The sequence below is a fragment of the Gobio gobio genome, assembly GCF_949357685.1.
Source record: "Gobio gobio genome assembly, chromosome: 24".
Classification (NCBI taxonomy): Eukaryota; Metazoa; Chordata; class Actinopteri; order Cypriniformes; family Gobionidae; genus Gobio; species Gobio gobio.
Window position 1 is genome coordinate 31,333,544 of NC_137120.1, and position 21,281 is coordinate 31,354,824.

The following is a 21,281-nucleotide window of genomic DNA, read 5'->3' on the forward strand; positions in this document are numbered from 1 at the left end:
TTCGGTGAGGGACTGAGTTGTGAAGTCAAGGGTGAGTATGAAAATATAACAAACAAAACTAGCCAGAACAGAAGAGTCAATTCACAGTGAACTTTTTGCAAGACCCACTGAGTCCTTTAGGTGTCACCCCGAGGGACGCCAAGTGGATCTGTTTCTAGTGGATTGCTCTTGATTGTTTTCAGTTAGTTTGCACTTTCGAGACGGTCCCTAAGCGATCAGTTCGCTGGCAGTGTGAGTTTTGAAGCCATACAGCCGTAGTGGAGAGTAGAAGAGAGACAGGCTCGCTCACATATCACCGCTTCACAGAGTACGACTCATCCCGCCTGATACACTCACACACACACTCTCTCTCTTTTCCCTCACACACTTGTGCAGAAAGCCACACATCCTCCCTACTGTCACTGGAGCAATGTGTATGGAGAACCTAATGACTTCTGGCTGGCAACAGTAGAAGACAAAAGAACGATCCATTGGCGAGAAGAGGGACGATCCGGTTGGGATCTTGGAATCTTATGCTGCAGTCAGGAGCATCTGCAAGCTTAATTGGGCGACTCAACCCAAGCAGCTGTGCACAGCCCCCACGCCGAAGCTGAGAGGGACAGCCGAAACCGAGGATAGACGCGTACGCCAAGCTGACAGGGCTGGCTGATGTGGACCTTCAACCTGTCAAGTTCTGGGTGAGCACTTTCATCTTCTCCAAAGGGGCCGTTTAGTGTGGCAAATTGGCACTCCTGTAATTAGGGCTTAAATATAGGGAGCTTATTTGGGAAGTCAGACCTGTAACTTGTCATCTTTGCCGTTGGGTTGACAAGGACCCGGCGGATACCGTATTGTTCATTTAAAGCAGTTGCTATTGCTTCAGGAGCTTCAAAAGCATTTATATCCAATCTAATGCAATAATTCAGCCTGCGTCCAGCTTAATTACCTCTGTGGTGTTTATGCATGCAAATAACGAGCCTCGTCATTTAATTACGGCTGGTCCGTCTTCTTTGGACGTCCTCTTCAAGGTGGTTTTAAAGGAATGGTTTGTTTAAAAATGACATTTACTCACATTTATGCTGCTTACAAACCCATGTTACATTCTTCTGTGGAACGGTATAACAGAAGATGTCTTAGAGTTGATATGTAGCACTTTTCCGTTTATAGTGACCACTTCTGTCCAAAAACGACTTAAAACGCCACAAGGGCTGATTCACACTGAACGAATCAGCTCAATTCCTGTATTTTTTATAGGTTGATCTAAGCTTAGCTTGAGCATTAAGGTTATAGTGACCACATCTGCCCAAGAGGACAAAAAAACAGCACAAGGGTCAGTTCAAAGAAACGTGAGACGCAGGGGAGTGAAATGTATTCTTGATGCATTTTTTAAAAGTTGAAGTTGCATGAGCACAATGGTTAAAAATGTCCATTGAACGTTTTATGGAGAAATACAAAAACGCATTCTGTGATAGCTTTGTGTGAGGAACAGTCATTATTCACTAATAACTGAAATGTCATTCACGGTTATTGTTATATTAAAAAAATAGCACACCATGACATCGTGGAAGTTTTGTTGTCATTAATGGCAAAAACGTACTGGTTCGCACAAACATATTTTATTGGACTGTCCCGGTTTTAATGCAAGTAGAATTTTTTTTTTATGAAGTAAGCTCACTTAAGGACTTCTTGTATACTATTAATTGCTGTGTTTTTCTGTTTGCTTCGTTTTTATTTTTATTGTACATATATAACTTTTGTATTTTTGTAATTCAGTTTTTGCCATGAAGATATAAATAAAACTACTGATACTGATATTGATTCGCACATGTCGCAACCAAAAAATGGCACGAATATCAGTGAATAGTGTTGTAAATTGGCATCTGTTCCTCATATAAACCTGTATAACTTTAAAAGATTTAAAGTGTAGTTCATGAGTCAAGTGAACAACTTTGGGTCTTGTGGTTAGTGTAAACACTCATATAGAAAGATACGTACATTTTTGTGCGAAAATTTCCCAGCAAACGGATTTGGAACAACTAGAGCGCAAGTAAATAATGACAATTTTCATTTTTGTGTGAATTTTACCTTTATTATCCTATAATTCTTTTGTACTACAAAGTACAAATGCAATATGAGCTTGTACCATTAACAGTTGGTGTGTTCAAGTCTTCCTGGGAAGTTCACATGTACGAGTCAGGAAGTCATGATTATTTCTGCGTTCACGCCATGTCGTAATTACCGTAAATAAAGCTCTGTATGCTTTCGAATCGATCTTGCGGTACTTTGCGATGTCATACACCGATCGGTCTGCACAGCGCCACTTCAAGTCGAGCACACCTTAAATCTGCAGTGGTCCAAGTACAAATCGTAGCTCTCAGACAATTACGAGTTTACACATTGTAATTACAAGTTCTACAAATGTAACTGGTCCTACTTGACCTGCTCCGAGCAGAATTCGAACCGGTGTCTCTGATGTAGGAGCCGGGCTCTTTAACAAGGACACTAAAGACTGCAGCCACTAACATCAGTCACTAGTGCACCTCTTGAGGCCAGGGGAGGGAGGTTTACACGCACAGCTCTTACTGGCTTACGTTACACTCACCCCCCTAAACCTCACTCTCATCCGGGTCAAGGCACCAAATGTAACCGGTCCGACTCGACCTGCTCTAAGCGGGATTTGAACTGGGGTCTCCGGCGTAGGAGGCGGCATGCTAACAAGGTCTCTAAGGACCGCAGCCTCTAGCTTGAGGCCAGGAGAGTGAGGTTTACATGCACATCTCTTACTGGCTTATGTTACACTCACCCCCCTCAACCTCACTCTCATCCGGGTCACGGCACCAAATGTCACCGGTCCTACTCGACCTGCCCTGAGAGGGATTCGAACCAGGGTCTCCAGCGTAGGAGGCGGTATGCTAACAAGGTCTCTAAGGACCGCAGCCTCTAGCTTGATGCCAGGGTAGTGAGGTTTACATGCACATCTCTTACTGGCCTACGTCCGTTACACTCACCCCTCTAAACCTCACTCCCATCCGGGTCACGGCACCAAATATAACCAGTCCTACTCAACCTGCTCTAAGCGGGATGCGAACTGAGGTCTCCGGTGTAGGAGGCGGGTATGCTAACAGGGACTCTAAGGACCGCAACCTCTAACTTGAGGCCAGGGGAGTGAGGTTTACACACACAGCTCTTACTGGCCTACGTCCGTTACACAAGCACTTGAAGGCTTTTTACAGTTCAGAATCATTACAGTAATTATGACTTGACGTGAATGCACCTTATGATGTCAGGTGCATTCAAATCACTTTGGTCAGTGCAAGATGACGAAAAACACAGGCTTTTTAAATCATCTTAGATTAGATCAATCTATCGTAATTGTATAATACTATCCTATTTGGAAAAAAGTAATAATTTTGTACATTTCAACAAACTTACCAACTTTGCATCCATTGTGTCCTCCATTTTGAGTCTCCCACTCGTAATTATGACATTGCAGTGCTGTTTGTGTGCGTGCAGCAAGTAAATGCCATCTCTATACCACATGATTTGAAAGCACCAAGTGTCTTTATTCTCATCTTGAGAACTCGTCTGTTGTGTGTCTCTATTCAGGCATCATTTTTTCATTATAGTGTCCCTGCTCAAAGCTCAAACATCAAAACCATATTGAACGTAAACTTTGATGGCAATAAAATGTGTGAGGCAATTTCATTTTGGAAGGCATTATTGAACTTGGGTTATTCAGCCCCCTCTTACTGTAAGTGACAAGCTCTGTCTTAACTGGATCAGCAGCATAAGGTTTCATTGTTGCCTTTATACGCAGAGCTCCTGATGAAAGCATGATGAGCAGAGAGGATCACTCTGCGTGTGGGCAGTGGAGGAGGAGGAACAGACATCGCGGCTGTTGTGTTCGGATCAGTATAATAAAGATCAGGCTTGCAGCTGGGAAGGAATAATCACCTTCCTGTCCAAGTTGTGATCGTCTTTTCTTCTCTATTGTGACGTATATCTGAGTGAAATGGCTTCTCGGACAAGAAAAAATGTAGGGAGGGACTTGATTTTGTCCATCAGGAAGTGTTTGGATGGTTGTTTTAAACTCATGGCACATGAGTTTAGAAAAATTATGCGCATGGATAAATAATTTAAAATAAATACTGCAATAAAATATGAATGCTCAATTTTGACTTCATGGTGACTTTAGTAATGCACATACTTCTTAAGACCCCATTAATGTTATTTTTCCAGTCACTTGTGTTCTCCATTTGAGCTCTTGTAAGTTTCCGCCGAGTTTCTTTGCTATCACATTTAATGAGCTCAAGATCCCTCATCGCAGGACTGGTCCTACTTCAAGCCAAAGTACAGTAATTGGACCCTTTAAAAAAATCTTGAAAAGGGGACAAAAGCAGTTTTGAATCGTTAATGTTTTATTCATTGCCTTGGAACAAGGCTTTATTTTGCATATCTGAGGCTCCCGATGGGGTACAACAAAACGAGATTTTACATGCAGCGCATATGACGAGTATGTTATGGTTTGCATGTAAATTGCTGGTCAAAGGTCACTGCATGTGAGGCTTTTCAAACTCAGTCTCCAGATTAAAAAGATTAGTTCATCATTTCCCACTTAGTTACCCTAATGTTGTTCCAAACATGTGTGACTTTTCTCGAGGAGCACAAAAGAAAATGTTTGGAAGAATGTTGCGGTTGCCCTTTTCCATGCAGCTGCAATGAATGGGATTGATGCTTTCAGACATTATATTTTTCCTCAAAATATTGATATTATTCACACAATTTTCACTTTATGCTCAACACATTAAAACATTTATTTCTGAACATTACAATTTTATTCTCAATTTTGGCCCCGATATACTCACGTTGAAGTTCTTTTTCGTTTTTCGCTTAAGGGTAAACCAAAGTTCGAAATCCTACTGTTAGTGAACATCTGACTCCGCCCAGATTGCTGAGAGTGACGGTTATGATGAATATGTCAATATGAGCTGCACGCTTTCCTCTCGATAACAAAATAAACACAATAAAATTGAGAAAGCAGCAAGCATTTTTTAATAAAGCATAAGAAAAGCGTCATCATAGCAACGTGGATATGTTTACACGGCGCTAGTAGCCACATCACATTTATTTGTGTAGCGTTATACAATAGTTCGCTTAAAATCAAGCAGATTTACCGTGAGAAACATGAGAAACAGTGTCAGTGTCTCGTTTCATTAGAAGTACAACTTTAATTTTCTACTATAAAGCAGCTCTCCAGTGTGTTCATGTTTTCACTCGCGGATGTCTGACCTCGACCGACTGAACAAAAGAAATGAAGCGGAAAAGATTTCAGCGTGAAAGAAGGCGGAGCCTCAAAGCCACACCTACCTATTATGTAATCGCCACGGACCAATGGTAGTACAAAGGTGTTTACATGTTGCTGTTTGAGCATAAAGAAGATCTGCAAGGTTACAAAGCTCAACGTCCACTCCAAAGGGAGATATTGTAATTAACAGAATCCACTTTCAAAGAACTACAACATACGACTCGTTTGGACTACAAAACGGTGCGAGGCCTGGTTGTTGCGATGTCAAAGAGACACTTTTTTTTCCCACCCCGTTTCCAAAACTCATTTGTTTTTAAACACTGTTCCTGAACGCAAGCCAACGCTTATCTGTGTGCTGCACACTTTACGGAGAACAGCTTCCAGAACCTAAGAGCGTACAATGCAGGCTACGCACAAAAGCTTCTCCTAAAATGGAGCAGTTCCCACTTTGTCGGGATAATCTTACACAACTTGTAAGCATGTCTTATTATTTGTAATTGTGTTTTCTATTAACAGTTCCAATTATAAGTTTTTTGTTGCTGCGATGTAAACAAAGAGCAAAGCTTTGCCTCCGCTCGTCTGCTAGCCAACATTAGCGTTGATATAGTGTTTAATGTAGCTTTTGTAAGACAGTCCACCGGCCCTTAGGAAAATTAACCTTGGTTTTGCGATTACTGTTTGTATTACCATAGTTTTCCGACAAATAGACGCACCCTAGCAGCAGCAAATCTAATTTGCAGCCAGGGCGTCTAGCAACTCTCCGTTGGCTTGCGAGCTGGAAAAACCAAACTCTGGTCAGGCCAATCACATTGTGTATAGAGTCGGTGGGCGGGCTTAACATAATGACGGCAGAGTTGCGACGGTTCCACGTGCTACTTGTAAACAAAGAAGCTGGCGAGCAGCGGTCTTTCGAATCACCTTTGGCTGCGACTCTGGAAGACTTTGAGTTAAGCTTTTCTTTGAAAATTTGAAAGACAACCGTTTATCCCGCCCCTCGGATTGAGCCCTGCCAATGGTGTGTTCCCAGACCCAACATCTTGATGTGGGTCTGGCTTGTCAGGCTTGTATAACATCGTATCTAAAATGTAAAAGAAATTAATTAAAAACAAACCACTCTGGAACGTCTTGTGAAATCCGTTCTGTACGTTCTGAATCAGGCTTGAATTGGTTTGAAAAAGACGCCATCCTTAATATTTACTATTTGAGTAGAGCTTGCGGTTATGTTAAGGGGCGGGACATTTTCCGAAAATGTGTTGCCAATCGCAACACACTGGTCCAGCTAACCAATCACAGCACATTTTGTATTTCTAAAGGAGGGGCTTCATTGAAACTGGAACTAAATGGCGCATTCGAGCCAGACTGGGAAGAGAGGTGCTGTAATAATGTAAAATATGTGAAAAATAATGTTTTTTGAACAATCAAGCATGAAAGCATATTCTAATTCACCCCAAAAACAAAATCAAGACTTTGTAAAAGGGCATAATAGGACCCCTTTAAATGTCTCCTTTTGTGTTTCACAGAAGAAAGTACTATCGTGCTAAATTCATGTGTTATGGTATTTACATGTTACACAAGAATACTAGTGTATAACAATGTTCCCTGGTTCACTCTGTACTGGCAGCGCTCACTGTAATTGTCCTTTTTATGTTGTTGTAGTCGCTGTTATTGCTTGAGGCAGGCCAGCCTGTTCCGCTTAATCGCACTGTGGTGAAATGTGACGCACGTAATGCTTTTCCCGATAACTCCGCTTTTAACATGACGGATTCATGACGTTCAGAGGACGGCGCTTTTCCTCTGCTCAGTCATGGACTAGAATTACCTTTTCACCGCCCTTGGCTACTTTCTAATGTTCGGGGTGAGGCTCAGGTTGCATGTCTTCGGTGTCGCCCTGCATTGGGCCTTTATTTCTGCCAGCTCTTTAATTATGTAATTGGATTAACATCCTACGCATCAAACAAGCCCTAAAGCTGTTTGTCCTCTTCTATCAAGATGAGATTGATTTGATGGGAAGGTATTCGATAAGCCGTCCCCTTAATTTCCACTCATCGGTTGCTGGCAGATGGAGGTTGATTAATTTTTTAAATGTTAGTCCCCAAAATAGCCCCTCTGGGTTGGAAGTCCACCCACAGGTTACACAAGAGGCAGATATCTCAAGCTAGATGGCATTAATAGACGTTTCCTGACCGCTTCAATGTTGACGTTTAATCAATTATTCATTGCGCTCTACAATTGGCCATATGTGATAAATCCCGAGCGATGACATATTAAGGCCACGTTTTCAAAGTTTCAGCCTGACAACAGTCGCACACGGAGCGTAACGGTGTCATGAAGGGTAATGATGGATAGAGACTAATAACTCTATTCCGCTCATTTTCACGCTTGAGACTCATAGTATCAATTTAAAGACTTCTATCTCCCCTCTGTTCTGCATTAAAGTCATGACTCATTTCATCAGCCAATTTCTCTGGCTGAGACGGAAGCAGAGAAAGCCGTTTAGCCTGGTGTCGCTTCAGCATATAATTCATATCCATTCGCCGGAGGAATGAGTGCGATAATGGCAGGACGTGAATTTGTAGTGCCGTCGTTTTTGTGTAACATTGGAAGTTTGGTAGAAGGTTAATTTGTTTGACTTTTGCATGGTTTCTGAGTTAAAAGCAACTGAAACTGCACAACTTTTATGGCAGTTTCAAGAATGAAGTCGTAGCATTGTGAGATGATGTTAGAAATGTTTTAAGAAAGTTCAAATTATGGGATTCAAGTGGTTATTAATCCTATGATGTCTTTATTCACCATTTTGACCTTTCTCAAAAAAACTATTTACATAATTTTGAATATTGTTCATGTATTGCTAGTTTTTCAACATTCTGCTTCTCCTAATTTTGACACTTTTTCTCAAAATATTGCTGTCAATCCCATCATTTTCACTTTAAAAAATTTATATTGCGCCTTTAAAATATTACTCATATATTGACTTTATTTTCAAAATTTTACTATTCTCAAATTATGACTCCTTTATTCTCATAATTTTCACTTTATTTCACTCAGAATGTTTTAATTAGTTTAAATATTCATAGAAAAAAAATTCTCAATTTCAACTTTATGCTACTCTATTCTCTATGTTGAATTTACTCACAAAATATTGATAATTTATTACTTTGTTCTCCAAACTTTGACGTTTTTCCTCAAAGCGTGATTTTATTCTCATAATTTTCACTTTATTGTTTTTCCACTTTATTTATTTCACTCACAATATTAATATATTTTAATTATTTTAAATATTCACAAAATATTAAACAATATTCTCAATTCTTCAACTTTATTCACAAAATATTGCTACTTTATTCTCAAATAATTGAATTTACTCACAAAATATTTATAATTTATTACTTTGTTCTTCCAAATTTGACGATTTTCTTCAAAACGTGATTAAAGTTTCACTTTATTTTTCACTTTTTTATTTTATTTCACTCACAACTATATTTTCATTATTTTAAATACTCCAAAAATATTAAAAAATATTCTCAATTTCAACTTGATTCACAAAAATATTGCTACTTTATTCTCAATGTTGACTATTCACAAATATTGATAATTTATTACTTTGTTCTCCAAAGTTTGAAATTTTTCCCTCAAAACATGATTTTTTTTTTAAACTTTTTTCACTGTATTTATTTCACTCACAACATTACTGTATTTTCATTATTTTAAATGTTCACAAAATACAAAAAAATATTCTCAATTTCAATTTAACATATTGCTACCTTATTCTCTTTTTTCTTTTAACATTAGATTCTTTTTTCATTTTCATAGATTTTTTGGTGGGTGGGGAGTGGTGGAAGAGTTAGTTTTTTATTACAATATTATTTTAACATGAAGCTGCCTCTCTTTGAAACCGTTGGACAGTACTGCTTTAGAAACAAAAACAGTTTGCACACGGCTTCATCAAGTATTTAGTAGGTTTTTAAATATTTTTTCGTCCCAGTTTTTCCGTTTTTTTGAAGCTTCACTGCCTGTCTCCTCAGTGCAAACAGCCCTGGTTGATCGTTTGGCTTTTCTCTGTAGACGAAACTGTGCCATAGTTGTTTCAGAAACTTTTGGACTTGAAGAGGCTTTGATGTCGATCGTGAGCAAAACAGCCCGTTCCCCAAGGATGGTTTAATTGTTCACGTTCCTTTATTGGATCGTTCTTGACAATATGGCGACAGATGGTGAGAGAGAGATCGGTTTCAACCCGCACCCCTTTGCTTCCCGTCTCCTGCGGTAGCTGTCAGGAAGACCTGGATCATTTCATCAGATAGATTTTGTAATGACGCTCCAATTCTACACACCATTAGAGAGTTTGTTTACACAGCATATCAAGGTGTCTTCACGCTGGCATTCAGCAAGCAGTACTGGGGCGGCGTCCAAAAAAAATCTCTTGTGCCTTGTGGAAATAAATGGATCCGCTCTGTAGAGAGTTTGCCAGATGTCGTTTTACTAGTTGTCAAACGGATGAAGGATGTAGAAAGAACGACTAGAGGCAATTGATTTTGTGTATCGGTGATGGACGGGATGCCTGCACAGCTACGGTTCAAAGCTAGTCTGACCCGAGCAACAGCATCCAAGGTGGGCGGATCTTATCTTCATGTGCGACACCCTCCGTACCTTTACCTTCCTGTGCCAGTGTGTCATTCGGAGGGCCTCGAGGAGGCAATATAATGACCCCCATGTCGATGCATCCATCTAGGCAAGGCTGAATTCAGATAGACAGTGCTGATGGGACTTCAGAGGACCTGCCATGAGTTTCTCATGTGACTTAAAATAGAAAGTACAGGCAAGCTTGAACATCTCAGGCATGTTGCCAGGCATTGATGAATTATTCAGCTATAATGGAAAACCCGTTGTGATCATAGAGCCACATGTGGCAGCAAATGCGAATTCTCACTTTGTTTCCGTCTCTGTAGATTTCGATTTTCTTTGTGTAACCAGATTGTGGTTGACCGTTAATTCATTTGATTTCACAAAGTAAATTTCGTAATGCTACGACTTTTACTCTCATAATACTCTCATTTTGACATTTTTAAAAATAACTACTTTATATTACATCTTTTTGACTATTCTCGACATTGCTGTCAATCCCATCATTTTCACTTTATTCTCAAAATATTACTACTTTTCTCAAAATATTACTGCTTTATTCTCATAATTTTCACTTTATTCTCAAAATATTACTACTTTTTTTTCAAAATATTACTACTTTATTCTCATAATTGTCTCTTTATTCTCAAAATATTACTGCTTTATTCTCATAATTTTCACTTTATTCTCAAAATAATACTACTTTTCTCAAAATATTACTGCTTTATTCTCATAATTTTCACTTTATTCTCAAAATATTACTACTTTTCTCAAAATATTACTGCTTTATTCTCATAATTTTCACTTTATTCTCAAAATATTACTGCTTTATTCTCATAATTTTCACTTTATTCTCAAAATATTACTACTTTTCTCAAAATATTACTACTTTATTCTCATAATTTTCACTTTATTCTCAAAATATTACTACTTTTCTCAAAATATTACTGCTTTATTCTCATAATTTTCACTTTATTCTAAAAATATTACTACTCAAAATATTACTACTTTATTCTCATAATTTTCTCTTTATTCTCAAAATATTACTACTTTTCTCAAAATATTACTGCTTTATTCCCATAATTTTCACTTTATTCTCAAAATATTACTACTTTTCTCAAAATATTACTGCTTTATTCTCATAATTTTCACTTTAATCTCAAAATATTACTACTTTTCTCAAAATATTACTACTTTATTCTCATAATTTTCTCTTTATTCTCAAAATATTACTGCTTTATTCTCATAATTTTCACTTTATTCTGAAAATATTTGTTTTATAATTTAGATTTTTGTTCACAAAACATTACTATTCTCAAGATACTACTCGTAACTCAAAATATCGCTCCTTTATTCTCATAATTTTCACTTTATTCTCAAAATATTACTACTTTTCTCAAAATATAACTGCTTTATTCTCATAATTTTCTCTTTATTCTCAAAATATTACTGCTTTATTCTCATAATTTTCACTTTTCTCAAAATATTTGTTTTATAATTTAGATTTTTGTTCACAAAACATTACTATTCTCAAGATACTACTCGTAACTCAAAATATCGCTCCTTTATTCTCATAATTTTCACTTTATTCTCAAAATATTACTACTTTTCTCAAAATATTACTGCTTTATTCTCATAATTTTCTCTTTATTCTCAAAATATAACTGCTTTATTCTCATAGTTTTCACTTTTCTCAAAATATTTGTTTTATGATTTAGATTTTTGTTCACAAAACATTACTATTCTCAAGATACTACTCGTAACTCAAAATATCGCTCCTTTATTCTCATAATTTTCACTTTCTCAAAATATTACAACTTTATTTTCATAATTTTTACTTTATTCTCAAAATATTACTTTATTTTCATATTTTTGACTTTTCTTCAAAAATATTTATATTCTCCAATGTTACACCTTCATTCTCATAATTTTCACTTTATCCTCAAAGTATTTCTATATTTTATAATTATGACTTTTGCTCACAAAATATTACTATTCTCAAAATATTATTACTCATAATTTCCGCTTTATTCTCAAAATATCACTATATTTTGACTTTTCTCAAAATATTGCTCATTTTATTGTCATTATTTTCACTTCTCAGATATTACTACTTTATTTGAATAATTTTGACTTTCGTTCACAAAATATAACTATTCTCAAACTATTACTACTCATAATTTTCACTTTACTCCCAAAATATTATTTTATTTTTATGTTTTACTTGGTTACACAATATTGCTGCTTTTCTCAAAATATTACACCTTTATTGTCATATTTTTCACTTTATTCTTAAAATATGACTACTTTATTTTCAAAATTTTGACTTATTCACAAAATATTAATACTTCATTCTCATACATATCAATTTAATCTCAAAATATTAGTATATTTTCATAATTTTGAGTTGATCACAATATATATCTATTGTTCTCAAAATAGTATGCCTTTATTCTCATATTTTTCTCTTTATTCTCAAATATTACGACTTTATTTTCATAATTCTGACTTTTGTTCACAAAACATTACTACTTTTAATAATATCAATAATATTATATAATAATATTCAATAATATTTCTACTTTTCTCAATTTTACCTTTATTTACAAAAATATTGCTAATTAATTCATTCTCAATTGAACCTTTATTCATTGTCATTTATTCTCAATGTTTGAGAATGTTTCTTTCTCTGAATGTTTAGATTTTTTCCTCTCACACTAGCTTGGCTATATTGCTGTGGTCGATCTTTGACTAGTGTTTTTGATGTGACAGGTTTCAGACTGTCATTGTGGAGTTTGTCTGAAAGGACATTTGTCAAGGACACAATCAGGTTCTTCACTGTCTGTCTTCGATCAGATGTAAGGTAAAATTGCAACACTGCCAAATCTCAAAACTGTCACACATGAAAGGAAGCAATATTGTAATTGGGTAATCCATCTTTTTTGTCACATGCACATCATTTCTCAAGTAAGACCAGATGTGCAGTTTGCTCTCTGCTTTTACTGAAAGAGAAGAATGAAAAGGAGGAATTTAAATTAGATCTGTTTGATCAGGGAAATCCATCATCTTAATCTACAAAAATCAAACAGAAGGCAGGTAATTCTATTTATTATGTCTAACTTTTTCTGGAATATTAATATAATTTGCATTGTGATTTTTTTTGACACATTTTCACCCCAAATTATCATTATAGTAATATCTCATTACTGTAATACAAAAAAATATAATAATATTGATTAAAGTCTATACACTTATAGCACAATTATTTTTATTTTCACCCCAAACCCTGCTTACCATGGTAACATGTTATGATGCAATTATAATATATAAATATAGATAAATCATATCTTTTATAAAAAAATGTTTATCCTATATTACATATATTTAATTGTATTTTATTATAGGCCTGGCTAGTTAAGGATTAGTACCATATTAAAAAACAATGTTTAAAAAAATGTTTAAAAAAAAAAAAAAATTGCTTTGTATTCAAGCAGATTCATAATTCTTTAATCAAAAAGTTGATTCACCTTTTGATGGAAATAAATGTTGTGATGTTATTTCCATCAAGAGGTGCATACATTTTTGGCCAAGATCTTGTATTGACAATGCAAGAGTCCAGCACTCTGTAAAGTCTTCTCCAGAACACCCCAAAGACTTTCAATGAATTTAAGGTTTGGACTCAGGTGCCAAATCATGTGAAAATGATTCTTCATGCTCCCTCCCAACCGTTCTTTCACAGTTTGAGCCTGATGAATCTTGACATTGTCATCCTGGAATATGGCCATGATGTGTCTTCCTACGTGGTTGTTTAAGAAATGAAAAGCTACACACTCCATCAATAAGGGTTAGAAGAACTGTTGACAAACATATAACATAGCTAGAAACATGATAATCACTGTAATAATGATCCAATCATTGACTCTCAAGCATTTGAATATTTAAGTCCGAACAATGAATCAATGAATCAACTAGAATTATTCAGCATTTGACAAATTGTCCACTTTTTTGTCCTCATAAAGGGTGTCATGCTTAAATAATGAAAAAAAGAACTGCAGTCCTTTTGAATTTGCAGCGCTTGCTTGAAAAAAGTAAAAAGTGGATTTTCTCAGTACTTTCTTCGTTATTCATATCTCATTTCATCCTCCTTCCTCTCTTCCCTTTTAAGCCTGTTCTCAAAGAGGCCTTAGGATTGACAGTCATTTGCAGTGGCTCAGCGTTAATTCCCCATGAACACCGGGGCACTGACGCGGCTCCCACCCACTGGATTTATATGGTGACAGCCCAAAGGGGAAGCTTGAGCTCTTGGGGGGAGTAAAAAGGGAGCACCCGGCAAGTTCCCATTGAGTCAATCGTTCCCCCAATCCCCTCTATCTTCCCATCTTTCCCCAAGCCTGGTTCTGTCATGCCGTATAATTGCCCCCAGCATAGTTTCCCAACAATATTCATCACTGTTCTTGTGGTAAAATAAGGTTTTGTTGAACTAAAAGAAAGCGTTCACTCCCATGCACTAACTCATTATAGCAGATTTGTAGGTATTAAAGCGATATTTCACCCAAAAATTAAAATTAGCCCATGATTTCCTCACCCTCAAGCCAACCTAGGTGTATATGACATTCTTCTTTCAGACGAAAACAATCAGAGTTATATTAGAAAAAATGTCCTGGCTCTTCCAAGCTTTATAATGGGAGTGAATTGGAAAATTTGAAGCCCAACAAAGTGCATCCATCCATTATAAAAGTGCTCCACATGGTTATGGGGCGTTAATAAAGGGCTTCTGAAGTGAAGCGATGCATTTTTGTAAGAAAAATATCCATATTTACAACTTTTATAAAGTCAAATATCTAGCAACCGCCAGACAGCCTTCGTATTCAACTTACGAAGAAAGTGTAACGCCTCTCGCAGTTCAAAACATTACGTCCTAGTCTTGCGTTGCACGCTTTCTTCGTAAATTGAATACGGAAGGAGGTCTGGCGAAGCAAGATATTTTACTTTATAACGTGTTAAATATGGATATTTTTCTTACATGCTGTTCACGTAGTAAACACACTGCAGTGCTTCGGGGTTCTATGTCAGAACGGCGGCTCAGTATTGGCCACTGATTGCCCAGCTCCAGCATCACAAGCATGTGTCGTTGTGCTCATGTGAACTGCGTTGGCCAATAGTGAGCTGGCGTTCTGACGTAGAACCTGGAAGCTGTGTTTACTACGTGAACATGGAGACTGACATGGAAGAGAAGAAATTGTTGAATTTTGTTGTTATTTTGGGAGGTTAATTGCTCACAAAAAATTATTCTTGTCGCCTTACTGTGCATTCACACCGGACGTGAATGACGCGAATAAATCACGCTATTCGCGCAAAGTTGGACGCTTGAACATTTTAAGTTTACTCTCTTCATTCGCGCGTCATGGGAGGGGCTTCTGCCAGGCGGTTCGTCTCGTTGAGAAATGGCTAACATGGGCTGTGTTTACACGTCTTTTTTGTTAAAATTCTACTGTTAATGTGTGACAAAACGTAGTTTTAAGACTTTTTCAGGCGAAAATGTAGTTGTTTAAACCTCAAATCTGTGGTTTATTTATAAAAAGTGCCTATTTGAACATTTTATCTGCCGTTTTCTGAGTTTTCGTTTTCGCTCCGCGCTCATTAACCCCGGCGAGAGCAGCCTTTCCTCGGCTAGTCTTTCAGACATTTGCCGCTGGCTCTGATGTCTCTGTGGTGTCTCGAGCTATAATTCGTCTTGTGTATATGTAACGGGCGATCTTTGGTCTCATGGATCTATAATTTGTTCCCTGGCAAATCGTTTAGGCTGAGGGCAAAGAGAAGTTTCATTACTTTTTTATTTTTAGGCTATTTAACTTTACCTTATCGTTGTAGCCTACTAGCACTGATTTTGAATGTTTGACTGAATTGTTTGCTTTATTATAGCTTATTATACCTTTTAAGTTACTTATACTTTTGTATTATTGATCATACATAAACTTGCATTTAACAAAAAGAGACTGGGTTGTGTTTCATGTCATTTAATGTTATCACAGTGATAATCATGCACACTTGTCTGAACCAGATATTAATATATGATTAGTATAAACCAGATTTTCTCCTCATTGTTGTCACTACTAGAGCAAAGTTCCGATTTTTCAACTCGGGAGATTCGCGCCAATCACGCGTCAAACGCTAAATTCGCTCCGCGTCATTCGCGCGAATCGCACCGCAGAATGTCTATTTGCGTCTTTGCATTGACTTAACATGTAAATCACTCGCGTGGATCGCGTCATTCGCGTCTGGTGTGAACCCACCATTTAGGTTGAACCACTGTTGTCACATGGACTATTTTAATGAAAACTTTGCATGCCCTTGTGCATGCTGGGAAGAGAATGAATGCAACTGAACTACAAGAGCTCTTTTCAGGCATATTTGAACAAAAATGTGTAATACACTATTTTAATATGGAATCTACATGTCATGGTATTTTTTTTTTCGTCATGAAAATTACTTTGTGCAACTTGATATTGTCCCAATTGCAACTTTTTCCTTCTAATTGCAATATCTCTTTTTTTCGTATTTCACAGTGTGACATCTCAAAATTGCGACTTCTTCCAACTGTGAATGTATTTCTCCATTTTTTTCTTTTGATTGCCACTATCTCGCAACGTGACTTTATATCATATTTACAGCTTTATTGCTTATAATTGCAACTTTTTTTTCTCATAATTTGAATTTGTATTTATCTCAGTGTGATGTTCTTCCAATTGTGACTATTCCTAAAGTTGTGTATTCGCAACTATTCGCACAATTGAGAGAGTCTGATTTGAACAAAAAAAGTATTAATACCATATTCTAATAGGAAATCTTCATCTCCTTGGTTATTTTTCAGCATTATTTACTAGAGTGCTCCTTTACAATCCTAAGATTTGGGATTTATTTACTTGAAGTTGAAATTTGCATAGACTTTTCATACAATAAATAGCAATCTGTGGATTAAACAGACAAAATCCAAGCCATTTCTTGCCCCAATATAATCTAGTTTAGTTTTTTTGTGTGTGTTAGAGAACTGCAGTGAACACCACCTGATGTGTTTTCTGGGCCAGAAGGGGTTTACAATAGCAGAACTGCGATAAATCCCACAAAGCGTGAAAACATTAGGGAGGCAGCAGGTTTTACACAGGACATCCTCTGCTACTAGTTAGCCTGCTGTCGTGTGGTCTCTTTCCTAGAGACAGTGTAAGTCTGCCAGCTGTCACCGCTAGGACACTGTTGTCTAGCCAGTGCAGAGATTAGAGCTGGTTATTGGAAACAGCAAAAGCACAGGATTAAAGACGACGCTGAAGTAGGCCAGGCTCGCATCCAGAACAAAAATACGGGGGCCACTGTCCCAGAACATCGGCCGTGTAATAACGGTTAATCCTTCTATTTTACACCGGCACATGCCTGTCATATTTCTGTCAATGTCGGACATTATGCGGTATGCTGCCGTTGTGACAAAAATAAGCGTATACTCCATGGTTTTCCTTTCATTTGGGGTTATATTCATAATTCTAGTTTGACACAGAGTGGGTGGTAAACAGCATTACTTTTGGATGCTGCTGGGTGTTTTTGCAATTTTGTCATCGTTGGTAATCAGACTTACAATGAGATACGAGAAGCTTATTATCCCGGAAGCTTGAGGAAACCCATTCAAGGTTTGAATGACCTCCTCTCTTGTTTGATAAAATCAAGCACTTATTGTTTGATGCCTATTAAACACACACTTTTCTGTAATGAAGCCTGTTTCAAAAAATTCTAAGGAAATTATTTTTCACAATTGTGACTTTTTCCCCCCTCATAATAGCCACTTTTTCTTGTAATTGCGACTTTATATTTCAGAACTGTACCTATTTTCTCACAACTACCATTATATCTCACAATGTGACTCTCAGAATTACAACTTTTATTTCTTGCAGTGACTTTTTTTTGTAATTGCCACCATATTTATGACAATCGTGACTTTATATCTCATGATTACAGCTTTATTTCTTGAAATTGCTTTTCAAAGTTTTCTTGTAATTGGGATTTTTATGTTTTAAAGGGATAGTTCACCCAAAAATGAAAATTACCCCATGATTAACTCCCCCTCAAGTCATCCTAGGTGTATATAACAATCTTCTTTCAGACGAATACAATCAGTTATAAAAAAAAAAAAATGTCCAGGCTCTTTCAAACTTTATAATGGCAGTGAATGGCAGCCCAAAATAGTGCATCCATCCATTGTAAAAGTACTCCACACAGCTCCGGGGGGTTAATAAAGGCCTTCTGAGGTGAATCGATAGTTTTTTGTAAGAAAAATATCTATATTTAACACGTTATAAAGTCAAATATCTAGCTTCCGTATTCAACTTATGGAAAAAGCACGAAAACTGGCGCGATGATTATGTCGGACAAGGCGTAACTGGCGGGACGATGACGTAGCGTAAGCATTTTGAACTGCGAGAGGCGATACACTTTCTTCGTAAGTTGTTTTTGGGACTTTTACATCTTAATGCGATGCTCTCACAATTGTGACTTTCTCAAAATAGCCACTTTATTTCTTGTAATTTCAACTTTATATTTCGCAATTGCAATTTCTCAATTATTTTTGTGTAATTGGGACTTTTATATCTTAATGCAATGCTCTCACAATTGCAACTTTTTTCTCGAGATTGCAAATTTATATTTCACCATTATAACTTTTTCTCGTGATTGTCGCTATATCTCACAATGTAACTATTTCTGATAATTGTGACAATATATTTAAATTACAGCTTATTTCTCATAATTGGGACTTTTATATCATCATGCGACTCCTGTAATTGTAATAATCCTGTAATAACTTTAGATCTCACAAAATCTCCCATATCAATTATATCTTTTTTTTACTTAGAGGCGAAAAACTGACTTCCATCAATTGGCACCAAATCAAAAGCCTGACTACATCCTTTTCCCATGAGGGCTTTTTCCACATGCGTGTCCTAATGGGTGTCCCATGTTTTGTCTGTAACTTAACCTGAGGTATATGGAGCCTATATAGACCTGTATTTTCAAGGAACCCAGTTTGACTCGAGTCACTCCAAACTTAACCTTAGGCTCATTATCCTGCAACAGCTGCTGGTGTCAAATGGTTGTCACTGTGTTCTCAAATTTATACTGGTTGACTGAATGCAGTGACAAATGTATGGGGTCATGTTCTAGTATGCATGTAAATCCTCTGTCAAATGTGTAATTTCAGCGTTATATATATTTATACTTATATACAGTGCCGCCGCTCCCACCACGTGCTCAGGGGGGCACTACAAGAAAATGCTCTCTCCAATCACCAATCAGAAATCATTCTAATATGCTGATTTGATGCTCAAGAAACATTTATGATTATTATCAATTTCGAAAACAGTTGTGTAAAACATTTTTTTAGGATTCTTTGATGAATGGAAAAAAAACATTTATCTGAAATAGAAAGCTTTTGCAACATTGTAGTACTGTTCAAAAGATTTGGGTCAGTAAGACAAAATTTTTTGGGGGGGGGGCTGAAAGAAATTAATACATTTATTCAGCAAGGATGCATTAAATTGATCAAAAGCGACAGTAAAAACATTTATAATGTTACAAAAGATTATATTTAAAATAAATGCTGTTCTTTTGCATCACAGAAATAAATGACATTTTAAAATGTATTCAAATAGAAAACAGTTATTATTAAAACACTATTTCACATTACTCATTACTGTTTTTTTGTATTTTTAATAAAATAAATACAGCCTTGGTGAGCATAAGAGACATCTAAAAACATTAAAAATCTTACAGATTGAATGTATGCACTCAATAAGAAAAGCATAAAAACGAGTCAAGAATTTACAACCTCTCTTTTTAATTCACTCAAGTGAGCCAAGAGTATGAGCGTTTGATTTGATCAATGTGCATTTTCCAGGCTTCATCTTTGCCATTCAGTCATTGAGTTCGAACTTCTCAAGGCAGTTGAACTCCACTAGTGTCAGGCAGAGATTAGAGCAACCATTGATTTTGAGACACTTTAAAAGCAGTTTATTCTTTGACATGCATGATAAAACGAAACTCTTAACCCCTTTACTGTCACCCACCTTTTTGAGTGAAAATGTGAAAATGCACTATCCAAACATAAATGGTTCTAATTCATGAATGCTTTGGAATATAGACCTACGGTTGGTCTCTTTTTAAAGAAGAAACTCAGCAGAAGTGAAAGCACTTCAAAAAATGAAAGTGTAAAATGTTTAAGTTTGTTGTAAAACAACTGTATTGTATAAAAAAATATATTAAATATATATTTAACAAAATAATTTTCACGCAATAAAATCAAAGCTAACCAAGTCGTGTTTCAAATTTGAATTTGATATCACAAAAATTGAAGTTCCTATGAGATTTTGTTTAGGCGCTGTACCACAAATAGCCACCGGGTGACACCTATATTCCAAAGATTTTTTTTATGCGTTCTCATGTGACAAATTAATACATTTGTCACATCCCTTTTATCACAAAACAGTTGCCAAATATGGATCCTTTCCGACCATATGCATTTTGTCAAGATTTAAAAAAAAAAAAAAAGTTAGTGGGAGGAGCCTAAAAGGTTTTAATGTACGGTTTCCATTGTAACACAATGTCCGATTTCAAAACGTTTTTAACACGATGAATTTTGAGTTATTACGCTTTCGAATAATACCCAATTTATGATTACTAAAATATGTGATAGGGATAAAAAAAGGCAAAAAGAGCGCCAAGCATCCCGCTAGTGGGACGGTGACAGTTAACCAGCAATTTTAAAGATGCCGTTTTATTCTCAATGCCAGTTTATAGATTTCCAGCCTTTTTTGGTTTCCATCTCCCAAACACACTATGTTCTAAAGCGTAGTGAGCTGCCTACAGAGGCAGTATTTTAAGGGATCAGAGGCATACTCTCGACATGAAGGTAGGCAACTTAATTATGATGCTTCTTAAGATACCTTGTTTTAAGCTAATGCTAATGCATTGTGCTCAAGCTCAGTAAAATAAGTTAGATAGTGGATGAGGAAATGTTGATTTATAAGTTGTACTTCATTCTTTAAAGAGTTCGCTTATTAGAGGAGCATGCTGTTAGCTTAGCAACATGCTAACTAATGAGTCAACGTTCTTCTGTGAGAAATGCTATTTTGTGAGTCGCTGAATCTGAATCAGTCACATATGAAATTCCATAATGGTTAGGATGCTGCCTATGTAGACAGTGGGCCTATCGCGATTGGTCGATACAATCGACTGCGTCGCTGTTAATTAGTCGACGTCAACATTTTTAGTCGACTGGGTAAGTTGGGTACGATATGAAATTGTATTAGTACCGGTACTTTAAAAAGGACAGCACTCTAATAAG

At 36.5% G+C, this 21,281-nt stretch overlaps 1 protein-coding gene across 2 annotated transcripts in view; it reads left to right on the top strand.

Annotated features, from left to right (window-relative positions):
- The first annotated feature begins 246 nt into the window (after nt 1-246).
- Nucleotides 247-21,281, top strand: part of lingo3a (leucine rich repeat and Ig domain containing 3a) — a 42,194-nt gene continuing 21,159 nt past the window's right edge. Inside the window, exons 1-2 of one of the 2 annotated variants that reach the window (XM_079807937.1) lie at nt 249-677; nt 12,674-12,764. The gene's annotated coding sequence lies outside the window, so the exon portion shown is untranslated. Of the gene's footprint in view, nt 678-12,673; nt 12,765-21,281 lie in introns of both variants that reach the window. The other variant, XM_079807936.1, reaches the window with a different exon arrangement.